This window comes from Pavona decussata, unplaced genomic scaffold, assembly GCF_977016875.1.
Source record: "Pavona decussata unplaced genomic scaffold, jaPavDecu1.1 SCAFFOLD_1, whole genome shotgun sequence".
Lineage (NCBI taxonomy): Eukaryota > Metazoa > Cnidaria > Anthozoa > Scleractinia > Agariciidae > Pavona > Pavona decussata.
Genome location: NW_028145425.1, coordinates 802,278 through 826,329, shown reverse-complemented (window position 1 = coordinate 826,329; position 24,052 = coordinate 802,278). Strand labels below are relative to the sequence as shown.

The 24,052-nt window shown below is 39.3% G+C and overlaps 1 pseudogene; it reads right to left on the bottom strand.

Moving 5' to 3' along the window:
* Nucleotides 1-17,765: 17,765 nt before the first annotated feature.
* LOC146490131 (uncharacterized) lies at nt 17,766-24,052 on the bottom strand (annotated as a pseudogene).

Sequence of the window (24,052 nt, the reverse complement as noted above, 5' to 3'; positions counted from 1 at the left end):
GTTTGTCAAGTGACTTTAGTAGAAAGGCCCTTTCATCTGGATTTGAAGTATTGATGAACTGAAAATCACGGGTTGATCTCCTCATTGGCATTTGTAATAACAAGTAGGCGGCTTCTTGAGCACTAATTTCTACAGCATTTAGAAATTTGTTGCCAATGTGTCTCACTTTGTTAGCAATATCTTGATTACCAGATTTAATTTGATCAGTTGCTTTTTCAAGAAGTCTGCTTATTCCTCTCTGCCCTTTTGTAATATAAGCTAAGATATATGTTGCACATGCATAGGGATCTAAGACATATTGCAGGTCCATGTTTGCTTGCCAAGCTTTCAATAGTGTAGTGTTGTAGTTATTTATCCTTATCTCTGAGGGCGTTCTCTTCAAAAAGAGAGTGTCGCGTTTTAAAGTATATCTTAAAGCCAATACGTAGTTTTCCTCTGTCAGTCGCAATTTGTCAAGAAATTCTTGAAAACTGATATCTTCCCCAAATTTCATCATGTCAAGTTCAGTCTTAATTCTTTCTGCACTTTCTTTAATGTACTTCTGTTTTTCTGGACAAAGAGTATCATAATCATCAAGTGGTCTCAATATCATAGTTTTCTGCATGGGTGGCAATGGAAAGTTGAACCTACAAACTTGATGCCCATTCTTTTTACATGTCTTTGCATGCCTGTGTATTTGTAAATTTACCAGATCTTCCATAGCAATACTTTTGGCATTTTTGCAAGTGACATATTTATCTACAAAATTAACAACTTCCTCTTCAGAGCTTTTCCCAGATTGTGGTGCATCTTTAATCCAAAAGAGAGCATGGATATGAGGACTGCCCCTTTGCTGAAATTCAACTCTATAAAAATAATCAGCAACATCTCCTACTGGGATCATATCACTTCTTAGAACATCACGAATAAAAAGTTGAACCATGTGGTCAAAGTTTCTTGCACATGTTACTGGATCTTTTTGAATAAGATTTGATTTTTGCTGCCAACTCATGTTTTTTATATCATCATCTGTGTATTCCTTCTTTTCAATGAGTCTTCCTAAAGCCTTAAGCAAATGTGTCCACCTTGTTTCTGCAGCTGAGAAAGAACAGAACTAGGTTGGGTTACCAAGTTGACGAATCATAGCAAATAAATCTTTCTTACACTTTTGGAAGTATGCTGGGCTCCCTCGTAAATTCTTAAGAACTCTGAAACCTTCATCAAGATGAACAAGTTTGTTGATGTAATCTTCTGACTTAAGTTCACCTGCTGTGTACTTTTTGCCTTTTGTTTTACACTTTCGTAAAGAAATGCAAGCAGTATCCTGGATTTGTTTAATTTGAAGTTTTTTAAGTTTATAAAATAAGTTAGGGACTGATTCTGCAGCTCTCCTGTCTTGGCATCGCAATTCCCACTTAGCAACAGTACTGTATGATAACGGTATCTCCCTATCTTTGCTGTCTGTTCTGCGTTTGCCACAAAATATTGTGGGAAAAGACAAAAATTCTGAATCTTTATCCATAAAAATGCCTAATGGTTTGTTTCCCTCACCTGGAGCAAAGCTTAAAATTTTATCAGAATTATCACAAATATCTGGTTCTTGCAATAAAGTGTCTGTTACTCCAGAAGGGCGCTCTTGAACCTCACACCAGCTATCATTTTCATTACTTTCTGGTTCAGAACTCATGTTAGTGCCAATGTCAATTATATTGCTTGCAGTATTACTACCTTGATCTTCATCATTTTTGCTACTTGTTTTATAGTTATCATGGCCTTGAAAAAATTCCTGCCAATCTTGTTCACTTATATGAGAAGTATTGTAATTTTGCCAGGAATCTTGTTCTTCAATACCTTCACTTTTAAACAACTCACTAGTACTGACAAGATATTTGGCTGCTTCTAATACTTTCATAGGTCTAACATTTTGAAACTGATAATGGTGCTTGTAACTCAGACTTCTCTTTAGCTTTATTGGAATAGTTTGTGACTCACTGATCGATCTAGGCAATATGTGGACCGTTGAATTTACATCACTTGGAGCATTAACTACATTGCCATGAATTAGAAGCTGACCCCCTCTTGGAAGTTCACGAATTTGCATGAAAGGGATGCGTGGTGATACAAGTCTTTCCTCCAATGGAGTCAAATCAAGTACTGCAGGTTTTTTAGGGAAACTCATACCATTTGCTTTTGAGCACTGGGGTAACTTACTTTCTTTTAAGTTTGAATGGCAAGTGCTACAGATCCATTCAGTATCATCAACACTTTTTAGCCCAGTAATACAAGACTTAACGAGTTTTTGTTGGCATTTGCTATAATTGTTTACATTGCACTTTGTGACTGATGACCTGTACCACAATTGATCACAGCAGGTACATATGTATTCAGGACCACACCTGATATTTTTGTGAAACTGGTCTATTATTTTGTTACTTGTGTCATTATTATTGTCAGTTGACATTTTTTTTGCTGTTGCATTACAAGTATTAGTGTTTGTATTACCTTTTCTAAGTTTGGCTTTGTCTCTTTTTCTTTTATTTTCTTTGCCTCTGAATTCAGCATTTTCCCGTTTCTTTTGCATTAGCTGTTTCATATAAATAAGCCTTGCGTTTTGTGTTTTTATTTGCTTCAGATATTGGTTGTGTTTTTCGTCTCTTAAGAGGGAATGTCTACTAAGACCGAGCGAAATCATAAAAAAGTGGCACATGATGAAAAAATCAAAACTTTGCATATTCCGTCCAGAGATACTCCATACTAGTTTAAAAAACGTGGTGGGATTTTTTTCCCGAAATATATTTTTTAAACCGGAAAAAATAGAAAAAACAGTGACGGCCACTCGTGAAAGCGTGGGCTCGTGAAATAAACATGGTTCACACCTTTTCGTAAACTTCGTTATGTTCAATTTGCATCAAAGAAAACCCAGTTTTTTTCTTAAAAATTTGCTTTTAAAGAGTTTATTAAGTATCCGAGTCCAAAAATACTTCAGTGGATGAATTTTCCTGGTCACGAGGAGCCACAAAAAATCTCAAAAATTCGCTCCCTCTAAATTCTGAATTTGGCGCACTTTTTTAATAGAAAATTTCGCGATCCGGTAAAACACTAAAACCCTTCAAATTTTGAATTATAGAATGAGGAAGTATCGTTCTAAAACTAGGTTTAAAAAATAGCTTCGGGCTTTTTACCAGCGCCGAGCATTAGCGGTCTCAGAATCACGAAAATCGCAATATCAACGTGTAAACAAACTGCACATGACTGCAACCAAACTAAGAAAAACTATTGAAATTTCATTTAGTTTACCTCGGCATTCGGCTTTAAACCACCAGTGAAAGGTCATGTTTCGCAAACTACTTACAATAAGGCATTGTCTAAATAAGATATTTAGTTGGGTTTGTATCCTTTCATTATTATATGGCCATCTTGATGTGTGAAGTCAACAGAATAAATTATCATCGCTCATTGCGATGGAACGACAATAACTCAAATGACTTACCATCGGACCACTTCTTTTCGACTTGAAGATCGTTTAAAATAGAGATGAGTTTGATTTTCGGGCTTTGAATCTCGAAACGATTTTTTTGGTTTCGAGCTGTCGTTTCGAGATCCGTTACTTGAAGCGAAAGCACTCGTGGATTAATTCAACTCTGTTTATGGCATATCAGTCACGCAATAAAATGTCACGCTTTTTAAATTCACGTGACGTTAGGTTTGACTATGTTGGGTAAAAAACACACGGGAAACGTGTGTCCTGACATGCTGAAAACGAAAAACAAATTAAAAACAATGTAATCTTTACCAAAGTGTGGACAGGACCGATGATTTATAGCCGAATGTTTTTATCATCTATACACACCAAAAGGACTGAGCCACAAAGCAAGCCTTGCTAAAGTATGATACTCTGCATTTTAATGAGGTGAAACCTTAGGGAACACTTTTCTTGTTAGAACCACTAAGTATTAACGCCTTGGTTTTCGCCTTCGTGCAAAAGTCACTACGGTCTCATCCCTGACTGTTCTCTTGAGGACAGGACAAAACAATCTTATCAGCCAGAAAGAAATCACTCCTCACTGCTGACATGCGCATCCTTGACAAAGAGAGAATGCAGTTTGTCGATGTATGGCTTTTTCCATCGAATTGTTACAGCTGAGAGGTCAATGCCAAAGGAAATACAAATTTCCTAATGGTAAATGAAAAATAGGGGTGGGGCAGGGGTGGGGTGAGCGTGTGCTCATTTTCCCGAACAGCGGCGCGTTATCGTCTTTTGGTTCATCATCCACCAGTACTTTCTTCGAAGCAAGGTGCAAGAAGAAACCTGCTGTTAAGGTTGCTAGCTACCTCAGCACACATCGATCATTGATCTTGAACTGGATCATTTGTCACAGCAATACATTGTAATAAATTAAATAATGGTTTGTTTCACGATGTAGTCACTGCAAGTGTCGCATACAGGGTCTGCTTTACTTCCGGTTTGCTGTCAAATAGGCCTTGTGAACTAGAACCGAGTCCTTCGTAACGCACTTGACTTGAGTATCCATATCATATCTAGTCTGTTGCTCTGTTACTGACTATGCTGACCACCGGTAAGAGCGTGGTTTGTCCCGCAAGCTTCTCCGCATAGTCGACTGAAGCTCTGTCAGAGGACTTCTCGTCTCGCGCTCTAGGGAGTGCTGGTGTCGGCCACATGACAACCGCTTCCATCCCGTCTAGCTGTCATATGACGTCATTATCCGTTGCGAACCCCAGAGGAGACATGCTTGAACGTACTATCTCTCCTCGGAGTCTCATAGCCGACATTGCCATGCCTTTTATACTTGTGAAGCTATGGAGGGGGATTCCCTCCCCCTCTCCGTCTCCGGAAGACAAAAAAGAAAAAAAAAAGGAGTTCTAGATAGGATTTGAGCTATGCTGACATGCGAAGGAATATACCATGTATACTGAATCGCGCACTTTGGTTTTCGGACAACCAAAATTGATTACTCTTCAGGTCGCTCTAGGACGTCGACCCTTGCAGCATCTTGGTTGATAGAGCGCCGGTCAATGGGCCTTCCATGACGATGTAAAGATTTTGCCTTTGCTTGTTTCACAGTCAATGCAAACTCCTCTTTAAGTTCGTTTAGCACATCAACGGTGTGCTGCGACATCAGAATGTTAGAGAGCTAGGCGACGCAGCGTGTCTGGTGAACGTATTGCGCGAGAGAGGGCGCCTGTCTCATGTGGTGTTATTTCTTGGCATGTACCTGACAGGAGCCACCCCTTGTCCACCATCAAAGTTCGTCCGCTCTCATTTTCCGATGAGCGTTTTAGCTGAGACCTAATAGGGCTGACGTCTGTAGATGCCAAGTACGAATTTAGTGCGTCTATAGACCTAAATGTAGCTCTTGATGTGATATAATTAAGTTATTTTATGTTCTGAATCTGAACTGTGCAAAAGGACGAGCCAAATTAAGGGGCTCCTATATTTTTTTGCGGCCGAGCCTTTCACACCTATATTTTAATTCTTATTATCGTTTCACACATACTGTGTACTATGAGTAGAACCCCCCCCCCACCCCACCCCCCCCCCCCCAATCCTCTCGGGCTCGATCCAATGCTTACAGTTTTCTGGTACTGTTTTTGGTGTCGCCTCGGTAGCTTCCGCGATAGGCCCGCGGTCACGGCATATACCTATGCAAAAGATTGCTAAGCTCACTTATTGATTTATGTAGTGATTAGTTCAAAGTTCAAAACACCAGCGATGTCCCCTAAAATGACGACTGCGTGGGTCCAGGCTACGTTTGGATTGCACTGTTTCCAAACTAAATTGGCCCATTGTTCGCAAATCAGTTACAGAGGAGGCCAGCGTATAGGACAAAATTAAGGTGTACTTACCAATTCAAGAGCCCAATGGACTCAGTACACCGGTTTGTCGCAATAAAGCTATGGACTCCGACTTGCCTATCCCACGGTCTGCTTTTCTCACCATGTCAGTATTGCAGTATGTTAAGAGAGCCCATGCGGATCTCGTCATTGGTTACCACCTCTGCACCGGCCAATTTCCCACTGAGATGCGGATAGGTAGTCCGTTTTCGTGGGAGTCCAGTCAGGCGCTCGGCTCACGACTCCGTCGCCTTGTTGGTCACTCTTTCGGTGTATATTAAGAAGACGACTTGTGGCAAGTCTATAATGGTCTACACAGAAATGTAGCGGAAGAAAGAATCACGCGCGCGCTAGGATAAGCTCAACTTCGGAGTAAACATCACTTATTCGAACATTGCTAGTGTTGTCCCGAAACGTATTTGTCCTGTGAAATTTCACGATGTATGCATTAAAGGGCCCTAGCCAGCCACGCCTTTGTTTTTGTTTATATACGAAGGTTTGGCTATTATATTTTATTTGGAGCATGTCAAAATGAACGAAATCACTGTGAAACTACTAAAGATAATGAAACATACTTTCCGGAACACAAAGCAATAAGATTTAGCTTCACCATGCGATATCAATAATTTTGATGGCATCGAAAATGGCGGAGGCTGACTAGGGTCCTTTAAGTTTGTTGTTGTCTTAACAGTTTTGCACTAGAGTTGCACCAACGAAAGATTTGAACGGTTTACTAAAACACTTTTTTTCTGTTTGACCACCTTGTCAGATAATTGAAGCATCCGCAAATCTCACACGCTGATTTCACCCGGTCACAACCGAAATGGCCGTAAGAATGATTGAAATTATCAGAAAATTCTTTAAACGCAGCGTAAATACAAAAAACTACGAGTGTTTTGTAATATGGAAATTTTGTATATTTGGTAATCGTCCCAGCATCATCAATGTGTGTCCATCAGGTGCGTGACGATCAGTTTCAATCAGAGCAACGGCGGTGTTTATAAGAACACAACAGATCATTGTAACCAAGAGAGCTTCATCCTCTCTTATTGTAACTAAAATAAACACATTAAAAAATAATAATAATAAGTGCTACAGATCAGAGAAAATTAACGATTAAGCAGAAAACTGAACTTTTTTAAAGATCTTGTTAACGGAGAATTGATGCACCCAACCCTTTTTCAGGTACATTGTGTACTGTTATCATCAGTGATCACGGAACTCCTTATCTGTCTGTATATCTTTTATCTTGTTTATAGCTGTTATTTTGGCAAACCGACACATGCGAAAAGAACGAACGTCATTCTGGTTGAGAAACTAAAAAAGTTCTCGTTAAGTCACAATTTTCTTATATCACCTTATACCGGTATCTGTTCAATTTCCTCTCGTGAAAACATCATTCAAGTAATTATTTTTGCTGAATAAACCATTCAAGCACACGCCATGACCGTCGTGAAATATACAACCTGAATCGAACATCACTGTTCACGGAGAAATTCAAAAGCAGCGCTAATGCGTGAACAGTCACGTTTGCATGTTCAAATAACTTTAAAGGAACTAGTTTCAAACGCCCTGAGGTTTGGATTTTTATTTATTTATTTATTTATTTTTTTTTTTCGATTTTGGCCATACACTGTATGTAAGAAAACCCAATCACTCCGAAGGAAGCCGTTGCGTGACCGAAACAAGTACAGTCAAAACAGTCGAAGACGGAAGATTATAAAGTCCGGCGGTTTCTGAGATGACTGTGGAGAACTTTAAAATTATATATTTCTGTTAATATTTTCTATGAGCCGACAGGGTTTTGTTACTGTCAAAGGATTTTTGCCCCTTCAATTCAGTGGCATTTGCCAAGTGACGTGAATGCAATACCAGAAGTCATTAGTCATTGAAGGAGATCAATTATCAACCCTTCGAGCTATGATGGCTTTGTATGGTACATTAAGCGAAGAAACTGATACTTAGATGACATCTTATTCAAGGTGAGCTAAATATGAGCTTTCTGTTGTTTGGTCCATCGTAATATTGAGGGAAACAAGAGAAAAATCACAAAAGTCTTCGGTGATTTTGACAGAAACATCTTTATCGCTTACAGTTGTTGACAGATAATGTTGCAATTATCGGGATTTTGAGAGCGTTAGTTCTCAGCGCTGATAGAAAGCCCGAAATTGATTTTTAAACCTGGTTTTAGAACGGCATTTAGTCAATCAAGAATTCTAAATTTCAAGTGATTCGGTGTTTTACCGGGTAGGGAAACTCTCTCCTGAAAAAGTGCGCCAAATTGAGAATTTCGACTGAGCCAATTTTAGTAACTTTCGGTACCTTCCCCATGACCTTCAAAACTAAAGCAGAGATCTATTATTGGCCTCAAACGATTCGTAAACACTTCAACTGCACATTTCCAAGCTTAAAATGAGGTATTTTATCTATGCGAATTAAACAGAGCGAAGTTGAGAGAAGGTATGGGACATGTCTATTTTGAGTGCTTTTATAGACACTTGGGCCCGGAGAGATTTTATTCAAATTTTCTGGGTTTAAAAAAGAATTCCGAGAAATCAAAACCACCACGTCACTAGAGCTTCCATAGGGTATCCTTAGTCAATTTGTGAAGGACTTTCATTTTTTATCATGTGCCACCCCTCGCTCGGTGTTAGTAGACATTCCCTCTTAACGTTTTCAATTTCTGTATAAGCAGTATCTAGCCTCTTTTTTCGGATGTAATGCCTCTTGCGTGTTTTTTGTTTTTCTCTTGCTTGTTCATTGTCCATTTCCGTATGAGCAGTATTTTGTCTCTCGCTTTGGATGTAATCCTTCTCACATGCTTTTTGTTTTGCTTTTGCTTGTTCAGCATCAATTCTAACTGCATAAACTAACTGTTGATCTTTATAAAAATAATCATTTGCCACCTGTTCTTGTCTGTTACATTGCAAATTTAAAAGATTTACAGTAGAAACATAATGACATTCTCCTTTGTGACCAATAAAAACTTGGGTTGAATTTCTCTGAGTGTTGACTGGATGGATAACTGTTAGTGGAGAAAAGTTTTCAAATGATTCTGCTATGTTGATTGTCAGATTAAGACAATTAGCAACTGCTTGAATTATTATTCCATCAGCCCATGTTCCTTCTCTTGACATATCGTTGAGATAATCCTGCCATGATCGTTCAGTATTGCTTTCTATAAACAGCTCTGGGTTATGCAATAAATACTGCATTCCTTGGCTTCGTATATGCAAATGGTAGTCGGGAGTCCCAAACAACTGATGTGATAAAAGATGTGATATAGCATGAAAGAAACAATCGCCTGCACCTCCAACATCAATAGCAACTCTACCAACTTGAGACAATCTCGATTCTAGTAATGAGACTGGGTTGGCTACAGATAGGCAATTTGCATTTCTGTTTTCATTGCACTGATTGGTCGGGCCAGGATTTTTCTCTACATCACCACTAAGTGAGACAATACGACTCAACACCCATAATGCTTTTAATCTGGAACATTTCAATCGAGCTAAACCAGTCATGTTGGTAATGTAACTAACCACAGGAACTTTCTTGTGTTTAGGGCTTCCGATTTGCACAAAAACTAAATAAAGGCACTGATTAGCACCGTAGCTATATTTTACAGACTGTTTGGACTGTTTGCATTTATGTGTGATGCAAAACAGGTCATAAGTTAGCCTGTGGTACACATGACTTTTTCTGCTGAGATATTCATGGAGTTTCGATGACTTTGGAACGATTTTGAGGGCATGTTTTCGCAATGACTGTCTCACTTTTCTACTCTTTTGCAAAGCGTTTTAATTGCATTGCAAGTATTCTCGAGAGGGCTCTGTCTCTCGACTTGCAAATTTTACGGGGCTGGCTTGAATTGATAAATAGGTGAAAGCGAGATCTTCTAATCATTTGTTTATTTACATGTACCTGCATTGTTTCCTTGATTTGTTTGTCAGCGTGTTCGTCACTGCATATACATCCTAGTGGAAGAGTTTTCGGTCCACTATCATTAAGTTGACTTTGTGAATCATCGTTTTGGTACCAACAAAGGCAAAGAAACGAACGTACATTACAAGCGATGGAGTTAAACTTCTCCTGTATGTAGCTGATAAAGCTTTGCATTACACCATAAATCTGCATCTTAACAGTTTTTAAGGTAAGTTTGTTTGCCAGTTTGATAGCTGGGCCTTGTACGGCAATCTGTATTACACATGTACGCGCGACCGTGGAACCTGATCGAAATTTGCGCTGTAAAAACAGATTTAGCCAGATTGTAGGTCGCTTCACTTTTTATGTATGTGTTGTAAGTTTTAAAGCAAATGAAATAATCGTCAACAGAGAGAATTTACTTACCGAAATGACGTGTGAAAGAGAGTCAAATATTCCTACCAAAAATGGCTTCCTTCTCTGGCACGGAACACGAGGCGATGAGACCCAATGGACAAAAACAGCCCCTGGAGGGGACGGTACGTACGCGGGCTCATTTTCGGAGTAAAAAGAATGTCTTGGACTAATTTTATTTACTGAATACCCACCTTAAAAATATAAATTCCCTCACGGTGTTTTGCAATCATTTAATCACGGTGTTTTGCAATCTTTAATTAGGCTTGTTTTGTTTGCTATTCGTGGCAAGTTGACTTATTGGTCAGCGGTTGCTCAAATCCAACCAAGTTTTACGTCACTTCCGCTATTTTCGCTAACGACGTCACATCCGTCTACGCAGATTTTGCTAACGCCGTTTTGCCCATCTCTGCAAAAACTCATCCATTGCTTCGCAAGCTCCGCAATGAATGAGTTAAGAAAAGGAATTCGAATGTTCATTTCAATGTCGGAAAAACTGGTCACGCGTGACGTAGACTGAGTGTTAATGGTCTCTGCTTATAGCAAAACATCCTAAATGTGTATTGAGCTTTATGAGTGGCTCCAATTTTAAGATATTTATGTTTGAAAACAGTTCAAATAAAGCGCAGATCTGTGAAAAAGTTCCCACTTTGCATAAATCGAGTTATGTTAAAAAATGCCCCTACAGATGTTTCTGTTGAATTGCAAGAGGTTAGAGTATATGGTTGTGGTAACTTGAAGTCGTACAAAACGTAACACGTACATAAATATATGCTCCTGCTTCTCAACTCTTCCTCTGCCTCCATGTAGTGTTTGAAACACGCAACAAGATTACAGCTTATGACTGTTCCTGAAAAGTAGACAGTGAACAGGATCAGGGGAGGGCACAGGGGAAGGGAAAACTCGGTGAGCGGAGCGAGGTCTAGACTAAACTCGATTTATTTCCTCCCTATATCCCCCCCCCCCCCCCCCCTTCTTGAGAGCCTGTTCACAGTCTTACGTGAAAAGCTGATCTTAGCAAGGGCAATTGGAATCCAGAAAGAAATTGGAACCACGCATTTCCTAGCTTTAAAAGACGTAACAATGTGTAAAAACCTTCAATTTAATGTAATCACAAGCTTTCAATTCAATTTCAACAACAGTAACACGACCAAAATACTCAAAGTCTTTGACGAAACAAGTCAAGATGGCGACTCAGTTCAGTTCTTTTTGTCTCAGTTCATGCTCAATAATGTTCGCATGCTGATTTTTCTTGCGGGCTCAAGGTTAGTCATTCAGCGGATTCCACACAATGTTTGGGTTTTTTTTCCAAATTTAAGCTTAATTTAAAATGCGTAGTTACCTTTAATTTTCCTTTTGGATTGAAACAGACCTTGCAAAGATTTTTTTCATTTATCGTCATATACCGCGAAAAAAAAACCCGTTGAATAAGTAGTTTAGTAGCTGCACCATCCCGAAAACGTTCCTGGCAACTTCGTTCCCAAGATCTTCGCGATATTCAAAATGGCGGTTCAAGTAAAGCAGCCGAGACGTGCCGCATTCTGGGATCCTTTCCAAGTAATCATCACCAAAACTTCGCAAATTAAATTTTAAATACTAACGAATATTATACAGCTAGTAGAACTCGCTTTACGGACACCCGGACATTACGGACAGTTTCGTTTGTCCAGACGAAAAGCTTATACCGCAAACTGCAGCATAAAAGCTCTGGACTTATACAACTTCGTAAGGGTGTTAGGTGGGCTAATAAGGGGCTTACAACCGGAATAAAAAATAATAATTAACACTAACAACACAAACGAAACTGCAACTACAGTAAAGCATTGAAAAGTTAGTTTTTACGAGAAAGTTATACGGTAGTTATATAAACAGTACATAGTATAAAGGGAGTAATAAACTTATTGTTCCGCCATAAGTTTTCCAATTTTCTGTTTGAAGTAGTACAGAGTTCTGTGAAAGTTCTTAATATCACTCGAAACAGGGAAAGTAAGAGGGAGGCTAATATCCGGGGGGGGGGTGGGGTTTATAATGGGATGTATTTTGTGGTTTACAGGTAGATGGGTCTATAAGCGGGGGGGAGGGGGTCTTATAAGCGGCAGTTTACGCTATATTTCTCTTCCAAGCGCTTTTTTTTAATCTAAGTATCTGACGAATCACTTTGTGGTGTTTACTGTGAGACAATTGGAAAATTAAAATCCTTGGACGATCTGAACTACTGAATCATACATGGTAGGTTAGTGACTGGTAGAATTAAGAATCCACATCAGATTCATCCATGATTTATGAACAAACTGTTTCTGCCAGTCCTGACAAACCCTTAATAAGATCATTGTACCACTGAAGGGGAAGGTGAGGTGTATGATGTGAGACGCGCTCAAACAACCACTCAACTCTACAAAACTTTGATTCGTTTACACCCTTATTGCAATAGTATTGAGAGTTTTTGTTGTTTCTCTTTCCTTCACGATCTATCCAGCAAGTGTCTGTTCTAAACCAACTCGAAGAAGAGTAAAAATACACCCAGACAGGACCCCCGTGGTATGCGCCAGATCAAGCAGGCCTCACGCGATAACAAACCCAGAGCAGCTACAAACTGTACCACCATATTTTCTCTACTCGACCTTTCGTATTATACTCTACAACTAATGAAATGGAAAGTTAAAAAAAAAATAAAATAATAAAGTTATTTGTTTATATATACATGAAATAAAATGAGCAACTTTATTTTCCAAAGCCGTGAGAGTTGGAGCACATTAACAGCTCTTTCCGACAATAATACAAGCCCAGTAGTCGATCCCTTTCTAACCTGTTGTGTAGCGTGAAATAATGGCGGTGTCATTTCTTTCCGCTGGTTTCAGCCATCGTTTTATCACTCACCATCCCCCCCCCCCCCCCCCAAGACATCCTTATCCTCCCTGCTTTCCGCGAAATGGATAAGTGACCCTGACGATGCATACTTTCGTGACTGAAAATCCTTGACTGTTGTGAAACAGGAGTCCAAAAGAATTTACCCGGTGAATGACCGCATTTTGATGACACTGGTCTTTTACTTTCTAGGAAATGTGGAATTTGATTTAATCGAGACCAAGCAAAAACCTTCGGCTAAATGGCGGAATTTTCGTAAACGCCCTCGTCAAATTTTACGCGGATATGCTTTTCTTGATTTAACTTGAAAAAGCTGAATCGTCTAGTCATTTACGTTTAAATTGCAAACATTTTCGTTAATTTAGGTCTCAGAGTGGTGATAAGACAACTCACCCAGAAGTTTTGCAAAGAAAATGCAAAAATATAGCCCGAGAAAATACCTAATTTCATTCCATCTCGACTCAACTAATCAGAGTGGGAGAGCAGTCCATACTGATGACATTGAATTGTCAATATTTTTCGCTCCATAATTTTGTATTCGGAATTGGTAAACTACGAAAATCATAAAAGCGCGTCCAGTCCCTTTATGATGTCATATTAACTGCTTGTCACTCACGCGCCAATCTTGTTCCCAGATAACGAGGGCCCTGGGAACGAGATTGCTCACGCGCGCATAACAGCGTCGAGAGCAATCAGCTCTTATATTTAGATATTCCGCAATACCGCACCTTTCTCCTCTTTTTGCGCATATCTAGCGTAGATGCGAAGGCTATGGGTTGAAAACATTCTCGCACACAGTGCTTGCATAGCGAGGAAGAAAACATGGGTATAGAAAAATGTCTAGAACGATCGGTAATGACATTCTTCTTCCTCTGTTGTTAAGGACGGTTTCTCCTATAACAGAAATGTTTTTGGCCAGTTTATGACAATCCCGTTGGTTGAATTAGTGCGCACTATCAAACCGAGGCACCATCCTGACAACCTGGCCCCCATCCTCGGTGACCCAGAGGGCAATGGTGGGGGAGAGGAAAAATTCGATGGAGTTTTTTCGACTTTTTCCCTCGTCCCCACTATCTCCTCCTAGGTTTCCGAGGATGCCTCGTCCTCAGGGTCCTCGTGCTACTCAAAATGGCGATCCGGGTGAAGCATGTTCAAGCAGCCGTGAAGTGCCGCGTTCTGGGATCTTTTCCTGGTAATCAACACAAAAACTAAGCAAATTTTAAATACTACCAAAATATTATACCTGGAGCCATAATCCCCTATGGCTCCTGATAAACCTCAATGGCTGACACCACAAACTTCAATCTCTAAGCGCTGTAGATCCAAACGAATTTTACCGTGTGGTAAACCTCGTAAAAAGACACGATTGTGTGCATTATCCTCCGGGGGAATCTTCGCTTATGCCGTATTCGCCCGCGAAGTGTTTGCCGCGTCTCGATTGTCTGCCTCAGGGTCTACGAGGATGAATCATATCTGTATTTAACGCTTGTGGCAAGAAAATGGCTTACTGCCGCTGGATAGTACAATGATCATTTAATACAGCTGCGATGGATAAACCAACGTTCTTTGCGACTCTGAGAAAATTGCTGATGACATTTGACTGTCACTGAGGCCACGTTGCCTGTGTTCTTGTATGTTTTCGTTTTGAGAAGTGATTGGTTAACCCTTTGTGATCAGCTTGTATTTTCTCCTTACAAGGCCGCTACGTGATTAAACATACTGGCCATGAGAATAGAGGAAATGATCAGGTAAAGTAAAATTCCTTGATACTTAAACGACTTCTCCCAACTTATATCGTAAGTCATATATGGGCATAGTGAGTAGAATATACGTTGCGATCAGTGTTTAGGCTTAAAGGGGTCATTAATAGACGCAAGCAAACGCGGGAACGAGATTGATGAGTTGAGACAAAACAAAACTGTACTCTTGTTGGGACTTTTAAAAGGTGAATCCAACAATTTCAGGGGGGTTTTTAAGGGGGTTAGTTTCTAAGCAAACTGTGATGATGCGTCGGTGGGGAGTGGAATGCTGCTAGGCATTTCCTTAAATATGATGTAGTCAGTGTGAAATGTAATTGTAATGACTTGTATAGTTTGCTCATATTAGCAAATGTGATCAAACTCGTAGTACTGAACAAGTTTGATGAGATTACAATTGTGATCAAACTCGTAGTATTTATATTTAACAAGTTTGCTCATACTAGGAAATGTAATCAAACATGCTTATTCAAGCAAATATGACAAAAATGAAAAATGTTGAACAATTTTGCATGGGGTAGTTAAGTTGATCAAACTGTTCGATTGAACAAGTTTGCAAAGATTGGTAAACGTTGTCATTGAACAAGTTTTCTCTGTATACCAAGTATACACAGTACAGTATATGATCGATCATTATGCTCTCGTAATCGTGTTAACTTTTCTCGTTGGATATAACAGGGTAGGGATCAATATTATTAGCAGATAGTAATAGATTATTATATTTCGTTAACAATTCAAGTACTGATCATGACCATTCAATAATGCTATAGATAATTTTATTCATGCCATTGACCAAATGGCCAATAGGACAAACAAAACAAAAACAAAACTGCAAGCACAGGTTATAGAATGATATATAAAACATTCAATTTTTCCAATGTCTACTTCCTTTGATCATGAGATTCTAAAACACACTATATTATTTATGGCTGCTATAATCATAATAACAACACGATAATAATTATTTTTTCTGTTATTAGTATAAATATGTTGGCATCCTCTCATATTTTCTAAATGGGCGTTTTGCGCTATCTGGTCACTTGGTAAAAATTCCGCCATACCGGATGGCAAAAAAGGGTGGCTTCCTCCACTGGGACACCGAGAACAATGGGGAGTCAAGCTTGACACGTTGAAATTTCTTTGTGTTCGAATCTACCACATTCTTTTGGCATCAAGTGCAAAGGATTTTGTACCATGTGACCAGTTAGTGCAAAAGGCCCGCCATTAATTACTTTCTAGCAGTTTGTTTGTGTACCAGGAAAAGTGGATAAGCTATACGGAAATTTGCAGTTTTGCATTGTGCTTAATGTCTTGAATCCATAATGCAAGGGATTTGTGCAGTGCTTGCCGGCATTTGCTATTGCTGTAAAACATTTAACTTCGACGTGGTGCGCAAATCTGTATGGCATTTGCACATGCACAAACTGAACAGAAGCAAACTTGTTTATTTCCGTAACATTTACTTCAAGAATTTGTGTCAAATTTATAAGTTTGCTACGGATTTGCATTGCTCCAATTGCGACCGAGTTGAATAAATGCGTTTTTTTGTCCATTGTCTACTTTTATTCGGCATTAAAATTTTACTACAATAGCTACCACTAAAACTAATATATAAATGGCACTTACAATGTAAGATACTGCTGGCCTGGTGTTATACATAATTAAGTGCCGTGTAAATAAGCGGAAGCATTGTTTACAGCCAGCTCTGTAGGTTCCAAGAGAGTTTGCCTGCCAACTCGCGGAAGGCTATTTCAACGAACTGCCCCAAAAGCTCTTAGTTTCCAACTGAGTTTCGTAAGTCAAATCAAAATAATTATTCTTGCCAATTGGCACAACCACGAACAATGGGGAGCTTTAGCAAAGACGAAGCCGATGGCAGTGAAAACGTCACGGCTATTTAAATGAATTCGCGTTTTTTCAAACGTCGTCGCAATTATTCCAGCTCGCTTTAAATGTCAAATGTAGGTGAAATTTTCTGGAGTTGAGTTCTTGGAGACCGCGCCCAAGTTTAGAAATAGACAAAAATTCGTCGTGTGTGTTTGCCTCCTCCATAAAACGGTTTTGCCTCTCTTTGGTTGATAAAGCCAGTAAAACAAAACGAAGACAAACTGAATTACCTTCGACGTTCAATTGAAAACCACTCATAGTCATATAAAAGAGTTTATTCTGGAGATAATTGCCCGCTTATAATATCAACAATAAAGGATAAATGTAAGGTGCAACGAACGACCAGTTATACATTTTCACAGTGAATTTACATACAGAGCGCTGATCTGATTTAGAACAGTTTTTGCTTTATTATCTGTAAAACAATGCGTGTTTACTCCGACTTTTTTTTTCTTCATTCCAAAAACCCTTGCTAAGATCTCCATAGCCATCCGAACTGCGCAAAAAGAAAAACGTCCGTGTTACCAGCAGGCACCGTCCTGAACCACATAAAGGGGATGCGCTCAGGAGCAGAGACATAATCCTCACTTTTTTTACAATAACTCTCAAAATTCCCGCACGATGATTGGCTCGTAGCTAATGTCTATAAGATTTTATAACATTGGGCGCGTGCTTTCCCGTCTAATTCCTATTGGAATCATCAGTCTTCAACTTTAGCGTGCACAACGTAAACATCGCGACGAATCGAAACCCTAGTTGAAGCCTTCAACTTTGATTTCAACATTTAAGTACTTAAAAATTCGAAAATGACAGCCATATAAATACTGATAGTTAGGTATAATCGAAACTGGCACGTTTTCCGTGTTATTTTAAAAATCGTCGTCGATTTGTTAATTAGAAGATATTTCAGTGAGTGTGTTAAACGTTTCGTATTGTAATCCACAGTTTAAAACCAGTGGAAACATCCTTCTTTAAAGCTGTTCCTGCTGAAGAACCTTGTGGAACTTTCAACGTCCCTTACAATCGACCTACCATTATTCTACAAATGCTTTGGTCCAACACGTCCACATTTTTCGGGCGTACGACCTAAAATCTTCCGAACCAGACCTGAGTCGTGGAATTCATTGAAGCTGTGCAGCGGAAATCTTTGTTTATTGTGTGGTAAAATCCGAAGTTACCTTCGTTTTTTATTCCTCCCCCAAGGTCACAACCTTTGGATGGACCGTAATAGCTGTCGAGATGAAGAGAGTGCAGCGAACTGTACCCACACAACACTGTACAGTTGGAACATTCAAGTCCATGAACATTCACAAACTCTGTCGATAGGCAGAATTCATCGTTACTGGGTGCCACCAGAATATCCAAGTTGTCCAGAGACACTCTCCAGTAATCACGGTAATCCACTCCATTTGTCGGAAAATTACAAGTGGCTCGCCAGTGAGTGGAGACATTCCGGATGGACTTCATACGGGACAATGACAGGCGGTAGCTGTTCCATTCGGGTGCATCTTGGTTGATTGGGATGTCGTGCAGATAGAAGGCTTTGCCCTTGAACACAGCGGCATTGTTCTGCAAGGATTGAGACTGGATCAGGGTCCATGCTGACCCTGGCTCGGACGCAAAGTCGCAGAGGACTGGAAATGGTTTGTTCTGTTGGTACATAACAGTGTAGGTGCCATTGGTTTTCTCTTTGTTAAAGATCATGACGTCTTTACAGGATCGAGGAGGCAGCGCGATTTGGCACCTGTGTCCAGTGTATCCTGGAGGACATGCGCATTTGAATCTTCTTTTGGTGACATCACACACTTCAGTACACGTGCCGCCATTTTAACAGGGGACAGTTCCACAGCACTTGTTTTGGCAGGTCAGTTTTGAGCAGGATTGGCGCGCAACTCCCTGAGAAAAATGTTTCGAATTAAATTGTTATTGTTGACAAGTATATTTAAAGCATTAATTGAATATACGATATCTGCAACTATGAAGTGAATATATGAAATTCATACATTGCGCTGTCTAAAGGGTGATTTACACGGTATGACTTTGTCGCATGCGACAGGCCTACGACACGACTTGTTTCGTGTAAAACAAACCTACAACTCGCTTACAACTGTCGTGCACGTAACAAAAAATGTTGTAGGATTTAAAAACATGTTTTAAAATGCTACGGCAACCGTAGGTATAGGCAATGGTGAGTCACGAGAGTTGTGTGCGAGGTTTTGCACGACGCGAGCAGCGCGCGCTCCAGAAATCGCATGCGACAGTCGTAAGCAGTCGTAAGTTGTACCGTCTTATTCGGCCTTAAGGGTGCGTTCGATTAACCCTACTCCGGAATAGGAATAAGTACAATTATTACCAGGAATCTCTCATGAAAGGTTTTTGGAGTTACTGAAATACAGGATGGCTCTTAAGTTGTCGTTTATCACAGAAAGTTTGAAGATACGTCTCCCAAAATTTGCCTAAAAAGAGAAATCTAACAGCTATAGGTGGTTTGCATTGTAGCCATGTTGGTGTACAAAACAAAAGAAAATTTGTTCATGTAGATTGCATAAAAATGGAAGTTAAGTCCCAGAGGAGAAAAATCTTATTGTTCCTGTACAGCAACAAAGCCGCCATGACGTCACATGCAACCAACAATTCCCCTTACTCTTAGTCCATAATCAACAGAGAGTGTGAGTCTGTTATCAAACGTTTTTATTTAGTAGTAAAGACAGTAGGATATTAACATCATACCATCCGTGATTTTTTGTGTTTTTTTTCCTGGTTTGTCAACCGTCCATCTTGCCCTGCCTCCTGGATAACTAATAATCGAATACTTTGCGCAAAGATATGAGCTTTATTTTTGAGTGGTAAAAGTAACATTGCGCGAGTAAAATATTGTTTTTAACACAAGAAAATTAAATTCATAGCGGAGTTCCGCGCGGGCCTTCCCCATTTAATTGATTAGAGGTTTTGGTAAACCCATAAATGCGAAAAATTTTGGCTTCGGCTATGACGTCACTTTCCGACCGTGCATACGTACGTCCGCCCCTCTATGTAAGCCATTGTGAAATTCCACACTCAACTCGCGTTTTTTCGTAGGGAAGTTGCATCGCCAACTGCGTTTTAGAAAGAAAAATAACAATTTTTGAAGACGACAAAATACAAAGGCAGTTTTTGTAACCAACAGCGGGGAAAGAGCAAGGCGACTACTAGCGGGAGAAACAAATCGACTGGCACATCATCACAATATTGAAGTGAAATCATTTTACTTTGATCCGGCGCGAAGAACATTGAATTTTTCCTCTTGAAGGGAAACGTTTTGCTCACTTAACGTTGTGAAACGAACAAAAAAACAGCAATGAAATAAAAGGACTGGTTATTCTCAGAATAGGCGATTATATTCATGACAAAACTTTGCTGGTTTGATGTTTTGCAAGACATTGATTCCTTGCAGTGTTGACACGCAGTTTAACTTAAGCTGAAGCTAAATAGGCAGACTAATGGTTTCTGAGCAGTTTTTTGAGCCCATATTTTCGGTCCACGTTCATTATTTCCCTTGGAGTTTTATTTTTCTAATTTCGTCCAATTTTGCCTTCCAACAATGGGAGAAAGAGCAAGGCGACTAACGGCGGGATAAACAAATGGACTCTTTAAGAGGCGGCAGATCATAAACAGCGGTCGCATCTTGAAGAGAAATCGTTTTACTCTGATCCGGAGCGATGAAACGAACGTTGGATTTTTCCTCTTGAAGTGAAACTTTTCGTTCATTTAACGTTGCAAAACGAATTGAAAAATGAGGAATCAAATAAAGGACTGGTTATTCTCCTTAATGAGGCAAGTATATTTATGTGATTTTTTTGACAGAGCTTTGCTGTTTTGCAAGATTTTTCTGCCGTGTAGACACTAAACTCATTTTCTCGGTCCATATTCGTCATTTCCCTTGGCGTTTTATTTTCTAATCCCATCCCATTTCGCTTTATTTAAGAAAATTTGATTCTCAGCTAAAATAGTCAGTCAAACAAACGTCTCAATGCATCGTTGGCATAAACTACTGACAAGTTTTTCTCGCATATATTTCTAAGTTTGGCAGTTATTAGTGACAATTCTGATAGAGAACAAACACAAATACTTAAAACAATAGGATATAACGGCAACGATAGATGTGTGAATACTTTTCACTTAAAGTCTTTTCAAAGAACGTTAAAAGTTTGTGCTAATTTTTTCAAAGGTCGCTGTTTCTAGTTTATATCTGTGCTGATTGCTATGAATTTTCGAAGTTTATTTTTTTCCCAAGATATAAATTGATGCCTGTTTTATAGTTAGTGTAGCCTTTTTCTCTGAGGTTTACGTACGACTTCCTTGAAAATTTACTAGACAGTGACAGTGCTACCAAGCACTCGTTCACTGTTCACAAACCGGTTCCCCTGGATCACCTTAAAAACTAAAAAGAATTTATAACAACAGAAAATGTTAATATCATTTGGAGTCCATTGAACAAAACTCTATATATACAAATATCACTTTCAGCCTGAAGCAAACTATCGTAGTTCGATAAATAGACGATCCCGTCCTAAATATTTACCTACAGTATAAGCTAACATAATATGTATTTTGAAAAGGGGGTTCAAGAGGATAACTTACTACTTTGTATAATAGGTAGTATTTTTATTCGCATAAGGCCGAGTAGAATTAAGGATTAATTTTTCAATCGCATTTCAAAAGTGTTACAAATTACGCGATTTCTGAGCCGAAATTGTGTATATTACTTCCTTCAGACTTTCGGCCGTGCTAACGAAGTACAGTCGAACACCCCGTAGGTGACTTAAGTTTGCGTTGTGTTCAGAATGCGATAATGTTACAGCCACACATTATCATCTGTCAAGTGGTCGCTTACAAGAGGTTGAAAACAAAAGAAAATTCCAAACTTTCTGTTTTAAAAGTGGAACTCGGTCGCTTATGAGAGGTTTCTGCTACGGTGATTTGACTTGGAAACGTTTGGTATTTTACAAAACTGGTGCTGGAGACAGGTGGTCGCTTACGACAGGTGGTTGCAAAGGGAGGTTTGACTGTAGTATGATAAGCACCGCTCCGTCCCTTTCTTGCGGTCGAAGACATTAACGTTGATGGCGTCATAGGCTATTGTCTTGATCTCATTAATAAAATGAGGTGGATTCTCATTCTGCTGTAGAATACATAAGCTATAATGGGATGATGTCATGTTCTATTTTAGACTTACCAACAGGTTATAACCGGTTTGACAGGTTTATCTATTTCTGCTGACGTTACCTTTTCCACCTCAACCACAATGTCATTATTTTTCACATGTTTTTCCTCCTCCTCCACCTCCACCAATTCAACCACCATCTCCACCACCTGCATCACCAACTCCACCAGCATCTCCACCACGACCAACTCCACTACCAATTCCACCACTTTCTTACCTCCACCATCAATTCCATCATCATCACCACCAACTCCACCACTATCTCCAACACCAGCACCACTACCATCACTACTAACTCCAACACCAATTCTAGCACCACCTCCACCATCTCCACCACCACCACCACCACCACTACCACTACCACTACCACAATGCTATTGTTTTACACCGGTGTTTTTAAACTTTGTGAAGCGGCTTGGATTGACCCAAAAGGAATGGAAGCGATTATTTTTCCTTCTGGTTTCAAATCTCACCTGGATGCAACTTTAAGTATAATGTTTGCAGGTAAGTGTTTTGGCGAAATAATTTTGGCCGCTTAGTTCTAACGCAATAATTTTGGCGCGAAATATTATATGTACATTTTTTATCATGTTTGGTTAGTGCTTTCTACAAATCCTTATACAATGAAACAAAAATCGATCAAATTACTTTTCTGAGCTACTTTCAGGAATCCAAAATGATAACATCCAGTTGAAAGCATCTCTTGCTTGAAGGTTGAATCTTGTGTAAATTCACGATGAAAACAATGAAGTGGAACGTTTCTCTTTTGTCGATGGGAGTATAAGAATTTTTCGCACATTTATCGTTTTAGATCCTCAAAATGATTATGTCTCTATAAACAAAAGAAACTTTTCTGCTCAAAATCTCGAAACACTGGAAAACTAAATCCCTTCGTTTTCGATGGGTTAACTGATATGTCGTTCAACACGCCCAAACTAATCAACTAGCGTTTTCGTAACACCAACAACAGCTAGTAAATTCGGGGAAGAAAATTCTGTTTCCTAAAACTTTCTGCCACTTAAATTTTCAGCTAAAGCTTTCGAACAAAGCCATCTGTATCAGCTTAAAAGATAATGTCTCTAAAACAGAGGAAAACAATGTGACAACAAAATGAAAAACATTTTAAACATTTTGTTTTGGTAAGTCTTATTGTTATGCAAATATCGTATTTCGTATTGTTATGCAAATGTCCAACGAAATTGTTTTGAAGTTATATCTTTAGGAGCCGCAAACAGGAATTCAAATAATTACTAAATTTGGTAAAAAGGTTAAAAGAGGTTGCCGAAATGCGATAGAATTTGATGGATTGATAAGCTCAAGGTTTGTGCTTAAATAATACTGTAGATAATTTTGACTTATTAATCCATAGCTAAACGATCGTTTTATTCGCGCAGATCAAGTTTAATTTCGTGATTAAAACCAGTTTGATACGGAAACGAAGACTTCGAGAATGTTGCAATGAACCTGTAGTAAATTTAAGCATTCTACGAACTGACTAAGCTAACCCCTTAAAAACGAAAGTCACTGTTCACAGTCATATTCCTACTTTTATCACTAACCGCTGCTTGAAACTCTGTTAAAATGCGTCCCTCGCCCATTCGAGACAGCGGAAGTCTTAAGTATTTTAATTTGTCCAGCAGTTTCAGGGGTTTTTCTTAAGTATTTCACCTGTACTCCTGCCATTTCTTTTTCCACACATTTTAGTATCCCGACAGTTCCAATTTAGCCACTAAAATGTTCAGTTATCTATCCGAAAACAAACTTACGTACATTCTTATCGTGGTAAGTCCTTGCTGGTTCGAAGTAAGTGACTCCTTCCTTTTCTTTCAGTGCGTCTGGCGTCAGTTTTGTGTTCGCATCGTTCAGCTGGCAGTTTTTGGTTTGGTTGGCCTCGTTGAAATTGAACGAAAGGCACTGGCATTTACTCAAACACATCTTGGCACATTCCTTCCAGATCGAAACGTTCAAGGTCTCAAAAACATACCCATCAAGAAAAGAATTTTGTTTGGTGTCGGTTGTAATAGAGACGAACTTTTTTTCGCACGTTCCACTCGTGCACTGACTGTTGGCTGACTGAATGATAATCAGCAGCACAATACTATACCATAAAAAAGATTTGCGACTGCTTGTCATTAGGATCGTCATCTGGAAGAAATATCTCTTTACTGAG